Genomic DNA, 21678 nt, shown 5'->3' with positions numbered 1-21678 from the left:
CCAAAGGGGGCAGTACAAGATATTAACTCTGCGGGGTGCCCAAACTTTTGCAGACGCCATTTTTTTGTTTTCTGTTATTTTGAAAGTGTAAATGATGGAAATAAAATCTAACTTTTGTTGACATATTATAAGAATGTCTAATCTGTAATTTGATGCCTTTTGGAGATTTTTCCTTGGCTTCTTTATGCACATTAATACAACTTTTTAGCTGGGGTGCCCAAACTTTCGATCCCCACTGTACAGGTGTTGGTAAACTGATAAGTAATGATGGGTGTAGCCTGTGCTAAAGAAACCCTATAAAAATGTGAGCTGTGATCAACTTAATCAAAGCACTAGGTGGTCAGAGGGCGTGTTCTCATACAGCTGTATCTTCACCAATAAATATATCATTTGGAGCTCTCGTGCTGACAGGTTATTTCAGGTTGTAACCACAAAATCGCATACTAAAATAAATAAAATTACAGACAGACACAGAGAGAGAGAGAGAGAGAGAGAGAGAGAGAAGGAAAGAAGTTATTTGCTCTCCTGATGTTGAATGTTTGCCCCTCACAAAGAAATGATCGGTCTAAAAATCGAATGTTCGGTGTATTGTAACACAGAGACAAATTGTAAAGAAACACATGTCTGACAAATGACTGATTTGCATGTTCATGAGGAAAATAAGTATTTGATCCCCTATCATTCAGCAGGATTTCAGGCTCCCAGGTGTCTTTCATACAGGTAACAAGCTGAGATTAGAAGCAGTCTCTTAAAGGGAGTGCTGCTAATCTCATTTTGTTACCTGTATAAAAGACACCTGTCCACAGGAGCAATCAAACCATCAGATTCCAAACTCTCCACCATGGCAAAGACCAAAGAGCTGTCCAAGGATGTCAGGGACAAGATTGTAGACCTACACAAGGCTGGACTGGGCTACCAAACTATGGCCAAGCAGCTTGGTGAGAAGGTGACAACAGTTGGTGCAATCATTAACAAATGGAAGAAACACAAAACAAGTGTCAGTCTCCCTAGGTCTGGTGCACCATGCAAGATCTCACCTCGTGGAGTGTCAATGATCATGAGAACAGTGAGGAATCATCCCAGAACTACATGTGAGGATCTTGTCAAAGATCTCCAGGCAGCTGGGACCACAGTCACCAAGAAAACAATTGGTAACACACTACGCCGACAAGGACTGAAATCCTGCAGTGCCCGCAAGGTCCCTCTGCTCAGGAAAGGACATGTCCAGGCCCGTCTGAAGTCTGCCACTGAACATCTGAATGATGCAGAGGAGGACTGGCTGAAAGTGTTGTGGTCAGATGAGACCAAAATCGAGCTCTTTGGCATCAACTCAACTCGCCGTGTTTGGAGGAGGAGGAATGCTGCCTATGACCCCAAGAACACCATCTCAACTGTGAAACATGGTGGTGGAAACATTCTGCTTTGGGGGTGTTTTTCTGATAAGGAGACAGGACAACTGCACCGCATAAAAGGGACGATGGACAGGGCAATGTACCATCAAATCTTGGGTGAGAACCTTCTTCCCTCAGCCAGGGCATTGAAAATGGGTGGTGGATGGGTGTTCCAGCATGACAATGACCCAAAACACACGGCCAAGGCAACAAAGGAGTGGCTCAAGAAGAAGCACATTAAGGTCCTGGAGTGGCCTAGCCAGTCTTCAGACCTTAATCCGATTGAAAATCTGTGGAGGGAGCTGAAAGTTTAAGTTGCCAAACGTCAGCCACCAAACCTTAATGACTTGGAGAGGATCTGCCAAGAGGAATGGGCCAAAATCCCTCCTGAGATGTGTGCAAACCTGAGGGCCAACTCCAGGAAACGTCTGACCTCTGTGATTGCCAACAAGGGATTTGCCACCAAGTACTAAGTCATGTTTTGTGAAGAGGATCAAATACTTATTTTCCTTATTTCAACATGCAGATCAGTCACCATTTGTTAGACGCATTTCTGCTGAATTTCTTGTTGCTATTCTGTCTCTCAGTATTATATATACAGTCAGGTCCATAAATATTGGGACATCGACTCAATTCTAACATTTTTGGCTCTATACACCACCACAATGGATTTGAAATGAAACGAACAAGATGTGATTTAACTAAAGACTGTCAGCTTTAATTTGAGGGTATTCACATCCAAATCAGGTGAACGGTGTAGGAATTACAACAGTTTGCATATGTGCCTCCCACTTGTTAAGGGACCAAAAGTAATGGGACAATTGGCTTCTCAGCTGTTCCATGGCCAGGTGTGTGTTATTCCCTCATTATCCCAATTACAATGAGCAGATAAAAGGTCCAGAGTTCATTTCAAGTGTGCTATTTGCATTTGGAATCTGTTGCTGTCAACTCTCAAGATGAGATCCAAAGAGCTGTCACTATCAGTGAAGCAAGCCATCATTAGGCTGAAAAAACAAAACAAACCCATCAGAGAGATAGCAAAAACATTAGGCGTGGCCAAAACAACTGTTTGGAACATTCTTAAAAAGAAGGAACGCACCGGTGAGCTCAGCAACACCAAAAGACCCGGAAGACCACGGAAAACAACTGTGGTGGATGACCGAAGAATTCTTTCCCTGATGAAGAAAACACCCTTCACAACAGTTGGCCAGATCAAGATCACTCTTCAGGAGGCAGGTGTATGTGTGTCAAAGTCACCAATCAAGAGAAGACTTCACCAGAGTGAATACAGAGGGTTCACCACAAGATGTAAACCATTGGTGAGCCTCAAAAACAGGAAGGCCAGATTAGAGTTTGCCAAACAACATCTAAAAAATCCTTCACAGTTCTGGAACAACATCCTATGGACAGATGAGACCAACATCAACTTGTACCAGAGTGATGGGAAGAGAAGAGTATGGAGAAGGAAAGGAACTGCTCATGATCCTAAGCATACCACCTCATCAGTGAAGCATGGTGGTGGTAGTGTCATGGCGTGGGCATGTATGGCTGCCAATGGAACTGCTTCTCTTGTATTTATTGATGATGTGACTGCTGACAGAAGCAGCCGGATGAATTCTGAAGTGTTTCGGGAATATTATCTGCTCATATTCAGCCAAATGCTTCAGAACTCATTGGACGCTTCACAGTGCAGATGGACAATGACCCAAAGCAGACTGCAAAAGCAACCAAAGAGTTTTTTTAAGGGAAAGAAGTGGAATGTTATGCAATGGCCAAGTCAATCACCTGACCTGAATCCGATTGAGCATTTCACTTGCTGAAGACAAAACTGAAGGGAAAATGCCCCAACAACAAGCAGGAACTGAAGACAGTTGCAGTAGAGGCCTGGCAGAGCATTACCAGGGATGAAACCCAGCGTCTGGGGATGTCTATGCGTTCCACACTTCAGGCTATAATTGACTGCAAAGGATTTGCAACCAAGTATTAAAAAGTGAAAGTTTGATTTATGATTATTATTCTGTCCCATTACTTTTGGTCCCTTAACAAGTGGGAGGCACATATGCAAACTGTTGTAATTCCTACACCGTTCACCTGATTTGGATGTAAATACCCTCAAATTAAAGCTGACAGTCTTTAGTTAAAGCACATCTTGTTAGTTTCATTTCAAATCCATTGTGATGGTGTATAGAGCCAAAAATGTTAGAATTGTGTCGATGTCCCAATATTTATGGACCTGACTGTATATATATATACATATACACACACACTCACATATTGTACATTCACATTAGTCCCTAACCCTCAAGGGGTGTACAATCTAAGGTCCCTAACTCACATTCGTACACACACATACTAGGGAAAATTTAGACAGGATCCAATTAACCTACCAGCATGTCTTTGGAGTGTGAGAGGAAACCGGAGTACCCGGAGGAAACCCACACAGGCACAGGAAGAACATGCAAACTCCAGGTGGTGCTGTGGTTGGGATTCAAACCAATGACCCTAGTACTGCCAGGTGCAAGTGCTAACCATTTAGCCACTGTGCTGCCCAAAAACTTTCATGGCTTCTGAATGCCTTCTGGTGACTTGATGAGACAGCACTGGTCACACTAAAAACTAGCAAAGTGAGGGTCAGCTTTGAGGGCAAATGACTAAACCCCCATCACTTTCAGCATATACCAAAACGGATAATGCCACAGCACAGATCACATGATCAGCTGTCAGGGGAAGCTCCATGCAAGTTTATCTGCAAGCTGATTTTCAGTTCAGTTTTGCAGAATTTAGAGAAAGTGTGTCAAGACAAAGACCGAAGCTGCCTTTGCCAAGTTTGTCTTATTGCCTTGATTTCAAAACTTTCTTAAAAGCCGTGTAAATGGGAAATAAGTCACAAGATCCTTATAAACACACTTGTTACAGATCAGTGGCTCAAAGTAATGTTGGGTAAAGGTCAACAAGCCAAGTCATGCATCTAGCATAGGGTTTCTCAACCAGGGTCCATGGAAGCCTAGGGTTCCCCCAGAGGTTTCTAGGGTTTCCTTGAGCAATTTCTGCCTCTGATAACACTCCCACTGACACCATTGATCTTTTTGGCTGTAAGGGAGGAATTCTTACATGTGACCACAAGTGTAAGGAGCAATTTTCCCACCGACCATCATACCAAAATAATAATAACTGGATCCTGTCTAAATTGTCCCTAGTATGTGTATGTATGAATGTGAGTTAGGGACCTTAGATTGTACGCCCCTTGAGGGTTAGGGACTGATGTGAATGTACAATATATATGTAAAGTGCTGCATAAATTGACAGTGCTCTCTAAGTACCTGTAATAAAATAAATACCAATGTATCATGAGTTGTAAATATAGTCATTTGTAGCAAGGGTACCCTGAGACTGGAAAGTTATTTCAAGGGTTCCTCTGTGTTGAAAAGGTTGAGAAAGGCTGCTCTAACATTTCCAAAATGGCGGACCCAACAGCATTCTCCATTATGACCAGTTTTCTTTCAAATTAAAGCTCACTTCAATTCAGAGAAGAAGCCTGCTTAAATACAAATGTTCAACACATTTATTCCAGGTACGTCTCAATTTATGCGCTTTATATATATATTGTACATTCACATCAGTCCCTAACCCTTAAAGCGGAGTTCCACTCAGCCTGTCAAAAAATAAAAAAGTCAGCAGCTACAAAAACTGTAGCTGCTGACTTTTAAGAAAACAGCCACTTACCTGTCCCTCGGTGTGTCCACGCAACCTGTTTCACCAGCCGTCCTGTATTCCAGGAGGCCGGCATCTTCAGTGTGGGCACCCGGCTGTGACAGCTTGCGGCTTCATAGCCGGGTACCCACTGAGCATGCGCGAGAAGCGCTGCGCTTCGTGAATGGTGCTGTAGTCTTGTGGGACCTGTCACGTGTCCCAAAAGACTATGGGGAGAGAGAGGACACCTTCCACTTCCGATCGCCTAGGCCAAGGGTAGGCAACCTGCAGCTCTCTAGCTGTTGTGGAACTACATTTCCCATGAGGCATTGCAAAGATTACAAAACCGACAGTTACAGCATGATGGAACTTGTAGTCCTGCAGCTCTCAGGTTGCCTACCCCTGGCCTAGGCAATCAGACCAGAAGTGGGAGCAGCTCCCTGTCAAATTCGGGTACCCGCCCTCCAAAGGTTCCAATCCTTAATGGGGAGCAGTCCTTAAAGCGGAACTTCCCCTTTTGGGTGGAGCTCAGCTTTAAGTGGGGTACACTAGACCAAAAGGCTCTGGCACTTTATACTAGGGTCATATTTACACAGTCAACTAGTGCCACAGAGCCGAAGGGATCACCGTTATCATCGGCAGGCAAGAAGCGTATACAAATCAATGACAGGCACCGTGGATGTTTGCATGTAGGTGCACATCTTACAGTTACATACTGTTAAAAGTGATGTTTTTGTTTTTTTTTTAAACAGGTCATATTTAACCATTGCACAGAGCAGCCCTGATTATCCTCTTCTGGGGTCCCCTGCTGGCGCTCCTGACTGCTCCCCCTTGAGCAGTGGCCCCCATCAGTAAGCTGCTTGCTATGGGGGCATTGGGGCATGCTCGCTCCAGAGCCCCACTATCCATCCATATGAGACACAGCTACAGCTCAGCCCCGCCCCCCACAGCTCAGGGGAATATTAGGGGAGCAGCACAAGGATTTTGTTTTTTACCTTCGTACATTCAGCCTTTACAACCACTTTAAGCTGGGTACGTACTATAAAAAAAAAAAAAAAGCGAGAAAATTCCATATTAGGATTGATTGTTCAATTTTCTTTCAGTGTATATACTACTTTCAACTTTACTAACCGATTCCAACTGGTTGCATGAAAATCCCCAAAGGGACAAATGCTAAAATAAACAGAACCAACGGATTTTGTTTAAGGTGTACCATTCTCGTACAAGAAAAATCGGATGCAAAAGTGAATGACTGGAAACCAATGATGACCCCGCGTACCGAAACGCATCTATGTAACGGCAAATAATACCTTTGTTGTTTGACAATTTTCATACAATTAGACCGGTTCTTGGGTTAATCATGCTGTGGAGAAGCAAAGAAAACCACACCATGGCCCTAGTCAGATGTGTGAATGAGTGTACAAATAAAATATATAGGGGTGCACCGAAATTTCGGTGGCTGAAACTTTTCGGCCGAAAACACCCCCTATCGGCCGATATGAAAATAATCACCGATACAGGTGCCAAAAATAACCCTGCCCCCTCGCCGAGAGATGATCAAATACCACCAAAAGAAAGGTCTATTTGTGGGGGGAAAAAAAAAAAACACTTCATTTCTGTACAGTGTTGCATGACCGCGCAATCGTCACTTTACCACTTCCCGTCTGGCCCAGGCATATAAACGGCCGGACGGGAGCAGTATAGGGGCGAGTGGCCGTTTATAAACGTCCTCCCCGCTCCGTTTGCGCGCGCTTCTTAGGAGAGCGCAGCACTGCAATCCGGAGGACACAGTGAAACACCGATCGTCAGACGGGACCTCTGTGCGAGGTCCCGATCATATGATCACTGATTAGCCAATCAGTGATCACATGAAGAGTAGTAAGCAAAATGTCACTTCTGACATCATTGCTTACAACTTGTGAAATCTGTGAATGATCACAGAGGTCACATGGTACAGAGCTATTCACAACAGCCTTGTACCATGTGTGACCAATCACAGCTCACACAGTATTTCTCAATGGCTGCAGGAATGCCTTTATGGGTGTAAAAGCAATAATAATGAAAAAAAATAAATAAATCATCACTCCCCCGCAACAAGTAGTACAGTGTCACTATGGTGACATTGTACTGCTAGGGTGACAGTATGTAAAAAAAAAATATAAAAAATTAAATACAAATGTAAAAAAATAAATTTAGAAAAATTATAATTTTTGGTTATAAACTAATTTGGGTTATTTTTGTTTTTACTAAAACGATAATTGAATAAATTTTGGCCAAGATTTATGAAGAAAGATTATTTATTTGTAACTTTTTATAAGAAAAACACTTTTCAAAATTTTTGGACTTTTTCATTTACGTAGCAAAAAAAAAAAAAATCCCAGTGGTGAATAAATACCACCAAAATAAAGTTTAATCTGTCTCAAAAAAATGCTAAAAAATTCATATGGGTACAGTGTTGCATGACCGCGCAATTCAAAGTGTGACAGCGCTGAAAGCTGAATATTGGCCGGGGTAGGAAGGGGGTGAAAGCGTCCAGACTTGAAGTGGTGAAAGTAACAGCCCCGTACCGCAAAAAAAAATGGCCTGGTAAGGAAGGGGGGTAAATCCTCAGGAGGGTGAGTGGTTAACATGGCAATTTATATCCTAGATTGTAAGCTCCCAGGATCAGGGCCCTCCTATCCCTCTTGTATTGAACTGTATTGTTGCTGTATTGTCTCCGGTTATATTGTAAAGCGCTGAGAAAACAGTTGGCGCCATATAAATCCTGTATAATAATAATATATAAATCCTGTATAATAATAATATATAAATCCTGTATAATAATAATATATAAATCCTGTATAATAATAATATATAAATCCTGTATAATAATAATAATAATATATAAATCCCGTATAATAATAATAATAATAATATATAAATCCCGTATAATAATAATAATAATATATAAATCCCGTATAATAATAATAATAATAATAATAATAAGTAAATCCTGTATAATAATAATATATAAATCCTGTATAATAATAATAATAATTACAAAGGCGAACTTTGCCTTTCACATTGTGCACAATTCTTTGCTAGTTCTAAAAGCTTCATGTAGACCAGCGGTTCTCAACCTGGGGGTCGCGACCCCTTTGGCGGTCGAACGACCATTTCCCAGGGGTCGCCTAAGACCATCGGAAAACACATATTTCCGATGGTCTTAGGAACCGAGACACCGCTCCTCTCTCCGGCGATGTGTGGGCGGGATGATACGCTGCTCCTGTCACCTGGCCACACCTCCGGGATCGCTCAGCAGCTCCGCCTCCTCGCCGCTGATTGGCCACCGGAACTGTAGCTCAGGAGAGGCACACAGGCGGCCAATCACCGGCGAGGAGGTGGAGCTTGGAGAGGAGGAGCCGAGCGGCAGAGCGCGCAGATTGAAGAAGATCGAGGGAGCTGCCGGAGCGAGTGAAGAGGAGAGAGGCCAGAGAAGGAAGACAGCTGACAGGTAAGTGAGAGAGCGAGCCCAGGCTGTCACTAATACCAACGATGGGGCACTATTCCTCCCCCCACTGACACCAACGATGGGGCACTATTCCTCCCCCCACTGACACCAACGATGGGGCACTATTCCTCCCCCCCCTGAACCCAACGATGGGGCACTATTCTCCCCTCCACCACACTGACACCAATGATGGGGCACTACTCCCCCCACCGACACCAATGATGGGGCACTACTCCCCCCACCGACACCAATGATGGGGCACTACTCCCCCCACCGACACCAATGATGGGGCACTACTCCCCCCACCGACACCAATGATGGGGCACTACTCCCCCCACCGACACCAATGATGGGGCACTACTCCCCCCACCGACACCAATGATGGGGCACTACTCCCCCCACCGACACCAATGATGGGGCACTACTCCCCCCACCGACACCAATGATGGGGCACTACTCCCCCCACCGACACCAATGATGGGGCACTACTCCCCCCACCGACACCAATGATGGGGCACTACTCCCCCCACCGACACCAATGATGGGGCACTACTCCCCCCACCGACACCAATGATGGGGCACTACTCCCCCCACCGACACCAATGATGGGGCACTACTCCCCCCACCGACACCAATGATGGGGCACTACTCCCCCCACCGACACCAATGATGGGGCACTACTCCCCCCACCGACACCAATGATGGGGCACTACTCCCCCCACCGACACCAATGATGGGGCACTACTCCCCCCACCGACACCAATGATGGGGCACTACTCCCCCCACCGACACCAATGATGGGGCACTACTCCCCCCACCGACACCAATGATGGGGCACTACTCCCCCCACCGACACCAATGATGGGGCACTACTCCCCCCACCGACACCAATGATGGGGCACTACTCCCCCCACCGACACCAATGATGGGGCACTACTCCCCCCACCGACACCAATGATGGGGCACTACTCCCCCCACCGACACCAATGATGGGGCACTACTCCCCCCACCGACACCAATGATGGGGCACTACTCCCCCCACCGACACCAATGATGGGGCACTACTCCCCCCACCGACACCAATGATGGGGCACTACTCCCCCCACCGACACCAATGATGGGGCACTACTCCCCCCACCGACACCAATGATGGGGCACTACTCCCCCCACCGACACCAATGATGGGGCACTACTCCCCCCACCGACACCAATGATGGGGCACTACTCCCCCCACCGACACCAATGATGGGGCACTACTCCCCCCACCGACACCAATGATGGGGCACTACTCCCCCCACCGACACCAATGATGGGGCACTACTCCCCCCACCGACACCAATGATGGGGCACTACTCCCCCCACCGACACCAATGATGGGGCACTACTCCCCCCACCGACACCAATGATGGGGCACTACTCCCCCCACCGACACCAATGATGGGGCACTACTCCCCCCACCGACACCAATGATGGGGCACTACTCCCCCCACCGACACCAATGATGGGGCACTACTCCCCCCACCGACACCAATGATGGGGCACTACTCCCCCCACCGACACCAATGATGGGGCACTACTCCCCCCACCGACACCAATGATGGGGCACTACTCCCCCCACCGACACCAATGATGGGGCACTACTCCCCCCACCGACACCAATGATGGGGCACTACTCCCCCCACCGACACCAATGATGGGGCACTACTCCCCCCACCGACACCAATGATGGGGCACTACTCCCCCCACCGACACCAATGATGGGGCACTACTCCCCCCACCGACACCAATGATGGGGCACTACTCCCCCCACCGACACCAATGATGGGGCACTACTCCCCCCACCGACACCAATGATGGGGCACTACTCCCCCCACCGACACCAATGATGGGGCACTACTCCCCCCACCGACACCAATGATGGGGCACTACTCCCCCCACCGACACCAATGATGGGGCACTACTCCCCCCACCGACACCAATGATGGGGCACTACTCCCCCCACCGACACCAATGATGGGGCACTACTCCCCCCACCGACACCAATGATGGGGCACTATTCCTCCCACCGACACCAATGATGGGGCACTATTCCTCCCACCGACACCAATGATGGGGCACTATTCCTCCCACCGACACCAATGATGGGGCACTATTCCTCCCACCGACACCAATGATGGGGCACTATTCCTCCCACCGACACCAATGATGGGGCACTATTCCTCCCACCGACACCAATGATGGGGCACTATTCCTCCCACCGACACCAATGATGGGGCACTATTCCTCCCACTGACACCAATGATGGGGGCACTATTCCTCCCACCGACACCAATGATGGGGCACTATTCCTCCCACCGACACCAATGATGGGGCACTATTCCTCCCACTGACACCAATGATGGGGCACTATTCCTCCCACTGACACCAACGATGGGGCACTATTCCTCCCACTGACACCAACGATGGGGCACTATTCCTCCCACTGATACCAGTGATGGGGCACTATTCCTCCCATTGACATCAGTGATGGGGCACTACTCCTTCCACTGACACCAATGATGTGGCACTATTCCTCCCACTGACACCAATGATGGGGCACTATTCCTCCCACTGACACCAATGATGGGGCACTATTCCTCCCACTGACACCAACGATGGGGCACTATTCCTCCCACTGATACCAGTGATGGGGCACTATTCCTCCCATTGACATCAGTGATGGGGCACTACTCCTTCCACTGACACCAATGATGTGGCACTATTCCTCCCACTGACACCAATGATGTGGCACTATTCCTCCACTGACACCAATGATGTGGCACTACTCCTCCCACTGCAAAATTACAGTTATGAAGTAGCAACGAAAATAATTTTATGGTTGGGGGTCACCACAACATGAGGAACTGTATTAAGGGGTCGCGGCATTAGAAAGGTTGAGAACCACTGATGTAGACAATCTTTTTTTGGTTCAGACAAATCTGGCCCAGTCATACGGCAGGGTGCTGGCAAATCCAACAAGAAGCACACCTATGAGAACGAACTCTGCCGATTAAGAGGAATCAACAAAAAGCAAATGCCTGACATCACCCTAAAAACCACACAAGGACATTGATGGTCACAAACACCAGATGAAATTCCTATTTCTTCACTTTGTATGATCAATAAACGATGAATGGTCTGAACTCTTGACGTTGCATGTCGGGCAAACTGAAAGCAATTCACAGCAAAAGGGGCTGAAGAAACATTAGGGTCCTCAATCTGTGTCATAAAATGCAGCTAAAGCTCTAAACACCCCAAAGCACACGATCTCTTCATTGCCATCAAGTGTATTTGTTTAGGAAGACAAAGTTTTATCATTGTTAGGTGTTGAGAAAAAATGGTGGGATAGCAAAACTGGAAACCAGCTCTCCGATCTCTATGCATTGATCAGACTGGAGTCATCAGTTACCCTAGTCAGGGGTAGGCAACCTGAGAGCCGCAGGACTACAAGTTCCATCATGCCTCCGCAAGTCATAGCTGTAACTGTCAGTTTTGTAATCTTTGCAATGCCTCATGGGAAATGTAGTTCCACAACAGCTAGAGAGCCGCAGGTTGCCTACCCCTGGCCTAGGTTCACACATCTTCACCCGCACAGAGGAATGCGGACCCGTGGGCGGGTGCCATTAGTTCTAATGGCGCGCTATCCGCACTGGAAAACGCAACAGTACTGGGAACCTTGGCTGCGTTTTCCGAAGTGCAGGGACTTTTCTCTGCATGTCACGGGCTTTTGTGCCCGCACAGATGTGAACCGGGGGGGTAGGATAGCCTGAAAGTTTTATGTAAATGGGGGGGCACTTTATCCAAACCAGAGCAGCTGTGCATGGCAACCAATCGATTTCTATCTTTCATTTTGCAAACTTAACAAGCTGAAAGCTGATTGGAGTGGTGACATGGCCTTAGGAACAGATGAGAGGCTCTGGATGCAGTCTGTACTCAGGGCCGCACATCTGTCCCCAGCTGCTTGATGTGTGGTTACATAGGAACAGGCATACTTATCGGTCATTGATTTTCATAGGCTTCTGCAGGCCATAGACGGTTCGTTTATCGGCCGATCTTTCGTCCGAAAAACGAAACATCGGCAGTTCTGTAAACCGATGTTGCCACCAATGATTGCGAAAAGCGGCCGGTTTTCACAAATTTTCCAGCATGACTGATAAACAGGGAGGAACAACGAAAATCGGCCAATGCCATGGCCCCACTAACAGTGCGAAAATCGGCCGATTATTCTTTCGGACGAAAAATCGGGCGATAAACGAACCGTCTATGGCCTGCATTAGTCACCGCTCACACTGCTGAGATTTAAAATCGTGCGATTTGTGTGCAATTTCTGAAGATGTTCAACGATTTCCTGCCATTTGCAGTGCGATTTCCATTGCATTGTATGTCTGTGAAATCACAACAAAACTGCAGAAAAAGTCACGCAAGAACTACTTTAGAGATTGCACTGCAGCAAATCATACATGTGAAGACCCTGAGACTGCAGCACATCATACATGTGAAGACCCTGAGACTGCAGCAAATCATACATGTGAAGACCCTGAGACTGCAGCACATCATACATGTGAAGACCCTGAGACTGCAGCAAATCATACATGTGAAGACCCTGAGACTGCAGCACATCATACATGTGAAGACCCTGAGACTGCAGCAAATCATACATGTGAAGACCCTGAGACTGCAGCACATCATACATGTGAAGACCCTGAGACTGCAGCAAATCATACATGTGAAGACCCTGAGACTGCAGCAAATCATACATGTGAAGACCCTGAGACTGCAGCACATCATACATGTGAAGACCCTGAGACTGCAGCACATCATACATGTGAAGACCCTGAGACTGCAGCACATCATACATGTGAAGACCCTGAGACTGCAGCACATCATACATGTGAAGACCCTGAGACTGCAGCACATCATACATGTGAAGACCCTGAGACTGCAGCACATCATACATGTGAAGACCCTGAGACTGCAGCACATCATACATGTGAAGACCCTGAGACTGCAGCAAATCATACATGTGAAGACCCTGACACTGCAGCATATCATACATGTTAAGACCCTGACATTCATTAGATGCGATTTCCATTGGCAAATCACACAGCTATGCCCGGGCACTTGGTGTGAACAGATAGTTGGAGCCCTTTAATCTAGTGTGGAAGTCATCAACATTTTATTCAAACAGGCCTCTAGGTAAGGGTTCAATGCCCTGTAAGTATGGTAACATGGAAGGTATGGGATCTGTATCATGTACATACATGATGCATATAATACTACTATCTGGTAAGGAATCTATACCGTGTTACATAAATTACCTTCAATAAAAGCGCTGCACCTTACATTTCACTTCACTTGTTATACCCATTGGCTCTGTACACCATATGATGCATAGGGTAGGTAAGGGTTCTCTACTTTGTATACAGTGTTCTTGGTAGGTAAGGGTTCTCTACTTTGTATACAGTGTTCTTGGTAGGTAAGGGTTCTCTACTTTGTATACAGTGTTCTTGGTAGGTAAGGGTTCTCTACTTTGTATACAGTGTTCTTGGTAGGTAAGGGTTCTCTACTTTGTATACAGTGTTCTTGGTAGGTAAGGGTTCTCTACTTTGTATACAGTGTTCTTGGTAGGTAAGGGTTCTCTACTTTGTATACAGTGTTCTTGGTAGGTAAGGGTTCTCTACTTTGTATACAGTGTTCTTGGTAGGTAAGGGTTCTCTACTTTGTATACAGTGTTCTTGGTAGGTAAGAGTTCTCTACTTTGTATACAGTGTTCTTGGTAGGTAAGGGTTTATCTACTTTGTATACAGTGTTCTAGGTAGGTAAGGGTTCTCTACTTTGTATACAGTGTTCTTGGTAGGTAAGGGTTCTCTACTTTGTATACAGTGTTCTTGGTAGGTAAGGGTTCTCTACTTTGTATACAGTGTTCTTGGTAGGTAAGGGTTCTCTACTTTGTATACAGTGTTCTTGGTAGGTAAGGGTTCTCTACTTTGTATACAGTGTTCTTGGTAGGTAAGAGTTCTCTACTTTGTATACAGTGTTCTTGGTAGGTAAGGGTTCTCTACTTTGTATACAGTGTATTTGGTAGGTAAGGGTTCTCTACTTTGTATACAGTGTATTTGTATGGTAAGGACTCTATATGTGTACACAATGATCTCTATGCTGTGATTTGTATGGTGTGAGCTCTATATATAAACTGTGATCTCTATATGTACACACTGTGATCTCGAGACGTGGACGGTGGTCCCTGTGTGTACACGGGGCGCGAGACGTGGACGGTGGTCCCTGTGTGTACACGGGGCGCGACGTGGACGGTGGTCCCTGTGTGTACACGGGGCGCGACGTGGACGGTGGTCCCTCTGTGTGTACACGGGGCGCGACGTGGACGGTGGTCCCTCTGTGTGTACACGGGGCGCGACGGGGACGGTGGTCCCTCTGTGTGTACACGGGGCGCGACGGGGACGGTGGTCCCTCTGTGTGTACACGGGGCGCGACGGGGACGGTGGTCCCTCTGTGTGTACACGGGGCGCGACGGGGACGGTGGTCCCTCTGTGTGTACACGGGGCGCGACGGGGACGGTGGTCCCTCTGTGTGTACACGGGGCGCGACGGGGACGGTGGTCCCTCTGTGTGTACACGGGGCGCGACGGGGACGGTGGTCCCTCTGTGTGTACACGGGGCGCGACGGGGACGGTGGTCCCTCTGTGTGTACACGGGGCGCGACGGGGACGGTGGTCCCTCTGTGTGTACACGGGGCGCGACGGGGACGGTGGTCTCTCTGTGTGTACACGGGGCGCGACGGGGACGGTGGTCTCTCTGTGTGTACACGGGGCGCGACGGGGACGGTGGTCTCTCTGTGTGTACACGGGGCGCGACGGGGACGGTGGTCTCTCTGTGTGTACACGGGGCGCGACGGGGACGGTGGTCTCTCTGTGTGTACACGGGGCGCGACGGGGACGGTGGTCCCTGTGTGTACACGGGGCGCGACGGGGACGGTGGTCCCTGTGTGTACACGGGGCGCGACGGGGACGGTGGTCCCTGTGTGTACACGGGGCGCGACGGGGACGGTGGTCCCTGTGTGTACACGGGGCGCGACGGGGACGGTGGTCCCTGTGTGTACACGGGGCGCGACGGGGACGGTGGTCCCTGTGTGTACACGGGGCGCGACGGGGACGGTGGTCCCTGTGTGTACACGGGGCGCGACGGGGACGGTGGTCCCTGTGTGTACACGGGGCGCGACGGGGACGGTGGTCCCTGTGTGTACACGGGGCGCGACGGGGACGGTGGTCCCTGTGTGTACACGGGGCGCGACGGGGACGGTGGTCCCTGTGTGTACACGGGGCGCGACGGGGACGGTGGTCTCTATGTGGACGGTGGTCTCTATGTGTACACGGGGTGCGATGTGGACGGTGGTCTCTCTATGTGTACACGGGGCGCGATGTGGACGGCGGTCTCTCTATGTGTACACGGGGCGCGATGTGGACGGCGGTCTCTCTATGTGTACACGGGGCGCGATGTGGACGGCGGTCTCTCTATGTGTACACGGGGCGCGATGTGGACGGCGGTCTCTCTATGTGTACACGGGGCGCGATGTGGACGGCGGTCTCTCTATGTGTACACGGGGCGCGACGTGGACGGCGGTCTCTCTATGTGTACACGGGGCGCGACGTGGACGGCGGTCTCTCTATGTGTACACGGGGCGCGACGTGGACGGCGGTCTCTCTATGTGTACACGGGGCGTGACGGGGACGGTGGTCTCTATGTGGACGGTGGCCTCTATGTGTACACGGGGTGCGATGTGGACGGTGGCCTCTATGTGTACACGGGGTGCGATGTGGACGGTGGTATCTATGTGGACGGTGGTCCTTGTGTGTACACGGGGCGCGACGTGGACGGTGGTCCCTGTGTGTACACGGGGCGCGACGTGGACGGTGGTCCCTGTGTGTACACGGGGCGCGACGTGGACGGTGGTCCCTGTGTGTACACGGGGCGCGACGTGGACGGTGGTCCCTGTGTGTACACGGGGCGCGACGTGGACGGCGGTCCCTGTGTGTACACGGGGCGCGACGTGGACGGTGGTCCCTGTGTGTACACGGGGCGCGACGTGGACGGTGGTCCCTGTGTGTACACGGGGCGCGACGTGGACGGTGGTCCCTGTGTGTACACGGGGCGCGACGTGGACGGTGGTCCCTGTGTGTACACGGGGCGCGACGTGGACGGTGGTCTCATGTGTACACGGGGCGCGATGTGGACGGTGGTCTCGATGTGGACGGTGGTCTCTATGTGTACACGGGGCGTGATGTGGACGGTGGTCTCTATGTGTACGGTGATCTCGATGTGGACGGTGGTCTCTATGTGTACACGGGGTGCGATGTGGACGGTGGTCTCTCTATGTGTACACGGGGTGCGATGTGGACGGTGGTCTCTCTATGTGTACACGGGGTGCGATGTGGATGGTGGCCTCTATGTGTACACGGGGTGCGATGTGGGCGGTGGTCTCTAAGTGGACGGTGGTCTCTCTATGTGTACACGGGGTGCGATGTGGACGGTGGTCTCTCTATGTGTACACGGGGTGCGATGTGGGCGGTGGTCTCTCTATGTGTACACGGGGTGCGATGTGGACGGTGGTCTCTCTATGTGTACACGGGGTGCGATGTGGGCGGTGGCCTCTATGTGTACACGGGGTGCGATGTGGACGGTGGTCTCTCTATGTGTACACGGGGTGCGATGTGGATGGTGGCCTCTATGTGTACACGGGGTGCGATGTGGATGGTGGCCTCTATGTGTACACGGGGTGCGATGTGGGCGGTGGTCTCTAAGTGGACGGTGGTCTCTCTATGTGTACACGGGGTGCGATGTGGGCGGTGGCCTCTATGTGTACACGGGGTGCGATGTGGATGGTGGCCTCTATGTGTACACGGGGTGCGATGTGGATGGTGGCCTCTATGTGTACACGGGGTGCGATGTGGGCGGTGGTCTCTAAGTGGACGGTGGTCTCTCTATGTGTACACGGGGTGCGATGTGGGCGGTGGCCTCTATGTGTACACGGGGTGCGATGTGGGCGGTGGCCTCTATGTGTACACGGGGTGCGATGTGGGCGGTGGCCTCTATGTGTACACGGGGTGCGATGTGGGCGGTGGTCTCTAAGTGGACGGTGGTCTCTCTCTACATGTGTAGGGTGTGAGAGTTGCTGTGGCCCCGCCAGGCCCGGCTCCACACCGTCCTGCACACACACGGCCCGTCCTGTCTCCGGCCCCCTCCTCAGCTCTCCTTTGTCCAGTGTCCGCCATCATAAGGCCGCAGCCCCCAGTCCAGCAGTGATCGGCCTCGTGCACGGCGGCCCCCTCTCTCCCCCGGCGGGTCACACAAGGCCTCCCCCCCTCCTCCACCGCTCTCCCCGGCCCCCTCCTCCCTCATACTGACCGTGCCCCGGCCCGCCGCCGCCTCCTCTCACCTGCAGCACAATGCGCCTCACAAAGCAGCAGCAGCAGCGGGCGCCGTCACGTGACTCCTCCCCTCCCCCGGCTGCGCGGACATCTTCCCGGCGTGACGTCAGCGGGACGCGACACCCGTCTGCCCCCCCCCCCCCCCCCAACACAACCCCCCTTTCCGTTCTCCCCATGTAGTGATGGCTCGTGTGAGGTTTAGTAGGGTGTAATATTACCGGCAGCCTCTGCTGTGTCCGCACTGCTCTTCCCGGCTTCTCTGAGGAGAGCTAAGGGAGGGAGGAGGCGCGGCCTGATGACGTCACCGGCTGTGCGGTCCTGGTTGCCAAGGGTGATGAGGCCTGTGTCAGAGTCTGCCGCCTCTCTTTGTGTGTCCGCACTGTGTGAGCGGCTCTCTGCCACCGATAGGGGGGGCCCAATATGATGTACTATAAACCCCATCATCCTCCATTACAAAAATGTACTACAAACCCCATCACCCCCCCAGAATAATTACTACAATTCCCATAATCACACTCAGAATAATGTACTACAACACCCATCATCAACCCCCCAGAATAATTACAATTCCCATCATCACCCCCCCCCAGAATAATGTACTACAACTCCCATCATCCCCACCCACACACAATAATGTACTACAACCCCCACCTCTAAGAATAATGTACTACAACCGCCATCATCACCCCCCGAATGTACTACAACCCCCATCATCATATCCCAGAATAATGTGCTACAACCCCCCGGATGTACTACAACCCCCATCATCATATCACAGAATAATGTACTACAACCCCCCCCCCCCCCCCCGAATAATGTGCTACAACTCCCATCACCCCCCCGAATAATGTACTACAACCCCCATCACAACCACCCCAGAATACTGTACTACAACCCCCGTCACCCCCCCCCAGCATAATGTACTTAAAATCCCCATCATCACCCCCCCCAAAAAAAAAATGTACTGCAACCCCCCATCATCATCACTTTCCAAATAATGTACTACAACCCCCATGATCAACCCCCCCTGGGAATAATGTACTACAACCCCCATCATCACCTCTTAGAATAATGTACTAAAACTCCCACAATCACCCCCAGAATAATGTACTACAACTCCCATCACCCCCGACTAATGTACTACAACCCCTATGATCAACCCCGCCACAAATAATGTACTACAACTCCCATCATCACCCCCATAAGTATTACTACAACTCCCATCATCCCCCACAATGTACTACAACCCCCATGATCAAACACCCCCCCCCCCACACGAATAATGTACCACAACCCCTATTACCCACCCCCCAGAATAATGTACTACAATCCCCATCACCCCTCCAGAATAATGTACTACAACCCCCATCATCACCTATCAGAATAATGTACTACACCCCCCATCATCACCCCCAAAATAATGTACTACAACCCCCATCATCCCTCCCAGAATAATATACTAAAACACCCATCACTCCCCCAATAATGTACTACAGACCCCATCATCATCACTTTTCAAATAATGTACTACAATACCCATGATCAACCCCCCCCCCAGAATAATGTACAACTCCCATCATCACCCCCCACAATAATGTGCCACAAGCCCCATGAACCCCTCAAAATTTTGTACTACAACCCCCATCACCCCCCCCCCCAAAAAATGTACTGTAAACCCCATCACCCCCCAGAACAATGTAGTACAACCTTCATCACCACCCCACCCCCTCGAATAGTGTACAAAAACCCCAATCACCCCCCCAGAATAATGTACTAATACCTTCATCGCCCCAACAAAATAATGTACTACAACCCCTGTCATCACCCCCCTAAATCTACTACAACCCCCATCACCCCCCCCCCCAGCATAATGTACTAAAACTCCCCCCCTGAGTAATGTACTACATCCCCTATCATCACCCCCCCAGAATAATATACTACAACTCCCATCAACACCTCCCCCCCCCCACACACACACACACAGAATAATGTACTACAATCCGCATCACCCCCCCCAGAATAATGTACTACAACTCCCAGTATCATCCCTCAGAATATTTAACTACAGCCCCCATACCCCCCCCCCCCCCGAATAATGTATTACAACTTCCATCACCCCCCCAGAATAATGTACTACAACCCCCATCACACCTGGCCAGAATAATGTACTACAACCCCCCATCACCACCACCCCGAATCACCCCCCAGAATGATGTACTACAACCCCTATCATCACTTCCCAGAAAAATGTACTATAACCGCTATCATCACCCCCACCTAATAATGTACTACAACCCACCATCACCCCACAACGCCCTTCACCCCCCTCCAGAATAATGTACTACAACTCCCATCATCACCCCCCCAGAATAATATACTACAACCCCTCATCACCACCCCCCATAATAATGTACTATACCCCCATCACCCCCCCCATAATAATGTACTACATCCCCCATCATCACCCCCCAGAATAATGTACTGCAACCCCCATCATCACTCCCCAGAATAATGTACTGCAAACCTCATCATCACTCCCCAGAATAATGTACAACCCCCCAAAAAAATAATATACGACAAGTTCAAGCATCACCTCCCAGAATAATGCACTACAATCTCCATCACCCCCCCAGAATAATATACTACAACCCCTCATCACCACCCCCCAGAATAATGTACTACACTCCCATCACCCCCCGAGATTAATGTACTACAACCCCCATCACCCTCTTAGAATAATGTACTACAATCGCCATCAGCCCCCCAGAATAATGTACTACAACCCCCATCACCCCCCAGAATAATGTACTACAACTCCCATCATCACCCCCCCCCCCAGAATAATGTACTACAACTCCCGGTCATCACCCCCCTAAATAATATACTACAACCCCCATCACCCCCCCCAGAATACTGTACTACAACTCCCCCCAGAATAATGTATCTACAACCCCCATCATCACCCCCCCAGAATAATGTACTACAACCCCCATCATAACACCCCCAGAATAATGTACAACTCCCCCCCCAAAAAAAAAATTATGTATGACAACTTCCATCATCACTTCCCAGAATAATGTACTACAACCCCCATCACCGCCCAGAATAATGCACTACAACCCCCATCATCACCCCAGAATAATGTACTACAACCCCCCCAGAATAATGCACTACAACCCCCATCATCACCCCCACCCCCGAATAATGTACTGTCACGGATTCACCCACATGCCCACACCCACAGCGACTAGTTAACCGAGGCACGCAGGTGCGGCCGTGACTTGGGGTAAGAGGGAATGAGGACTTAATTTTGAATATATCTACATATATAAGATCAGCCGTGATATACTTTCACAGCCTGCATTACCTCTTGGTCACCACCGGAGGGAGACTCCACTCCAATCCAGATGGCTGACCACACACTGGCAGATGCAAATCTTATATACAATCTGATGCACTAACTAGCGTTGCGGACCAGTTTAGCAATCACACACCCTTTTAGGATCCCTCCAGCTATCCTACAAGCCAGAACCCCGGTGTTAATCACTCTTCCGCTGTCCACACACCCCCACACGACAAACGGTAGCTTGCCACCACCCAACAGTTTATCCGCAGAACGGTCTGTT

At 49.7% G+C, this 21678-nt stretch overlaps 1 protein-coding gene across 4 annotated transcripts in view; it reads right to left on the bottom strand.

Annotated features, from left to right (window-relative positions):
- The window catches only part of UBAP2 (ubiquitin associated protein 2), a 156083-nt gene extending 137689 nt beyond the window's left edge, over positions 1 to 18394 (bottom strand). The window contains exon 1 of one of the 4 annotated variants that reach the window (XM_089664442.1): positions 18271 to 18394. The gene's annotated coding sequence lies outside the window, so the exon portion shown is untranslated. The other 3 variants (XM_089664440.1, XM_089664441.1, XM_089664443.1) reach the window with 3 other exon arrangements.
- Between the last annotated feature and the right edge of the window lie 3284 nt (positions 18395 to 21678).

This window comes from Staurois parvus, unplaced genomic scaffold, assembly GCF_062004578.1.
Source record: "Staurois parvus isolate SC_StPar_1 unplaced genomic scaffold, SC_StPar_1.0 ptg001918l, whole genome shotgun sequence".
Classification (NCBI taxonomy): Eukaryota; Metazoa; Chordata; class Amphibia; order Anura; family Ranidae; genus Staurois; species Staurois parvus.
Note: the sequence above shows the minus strand (reverse complement) of the source record. Positions and strands in the feature narration are given on the sequence as shown.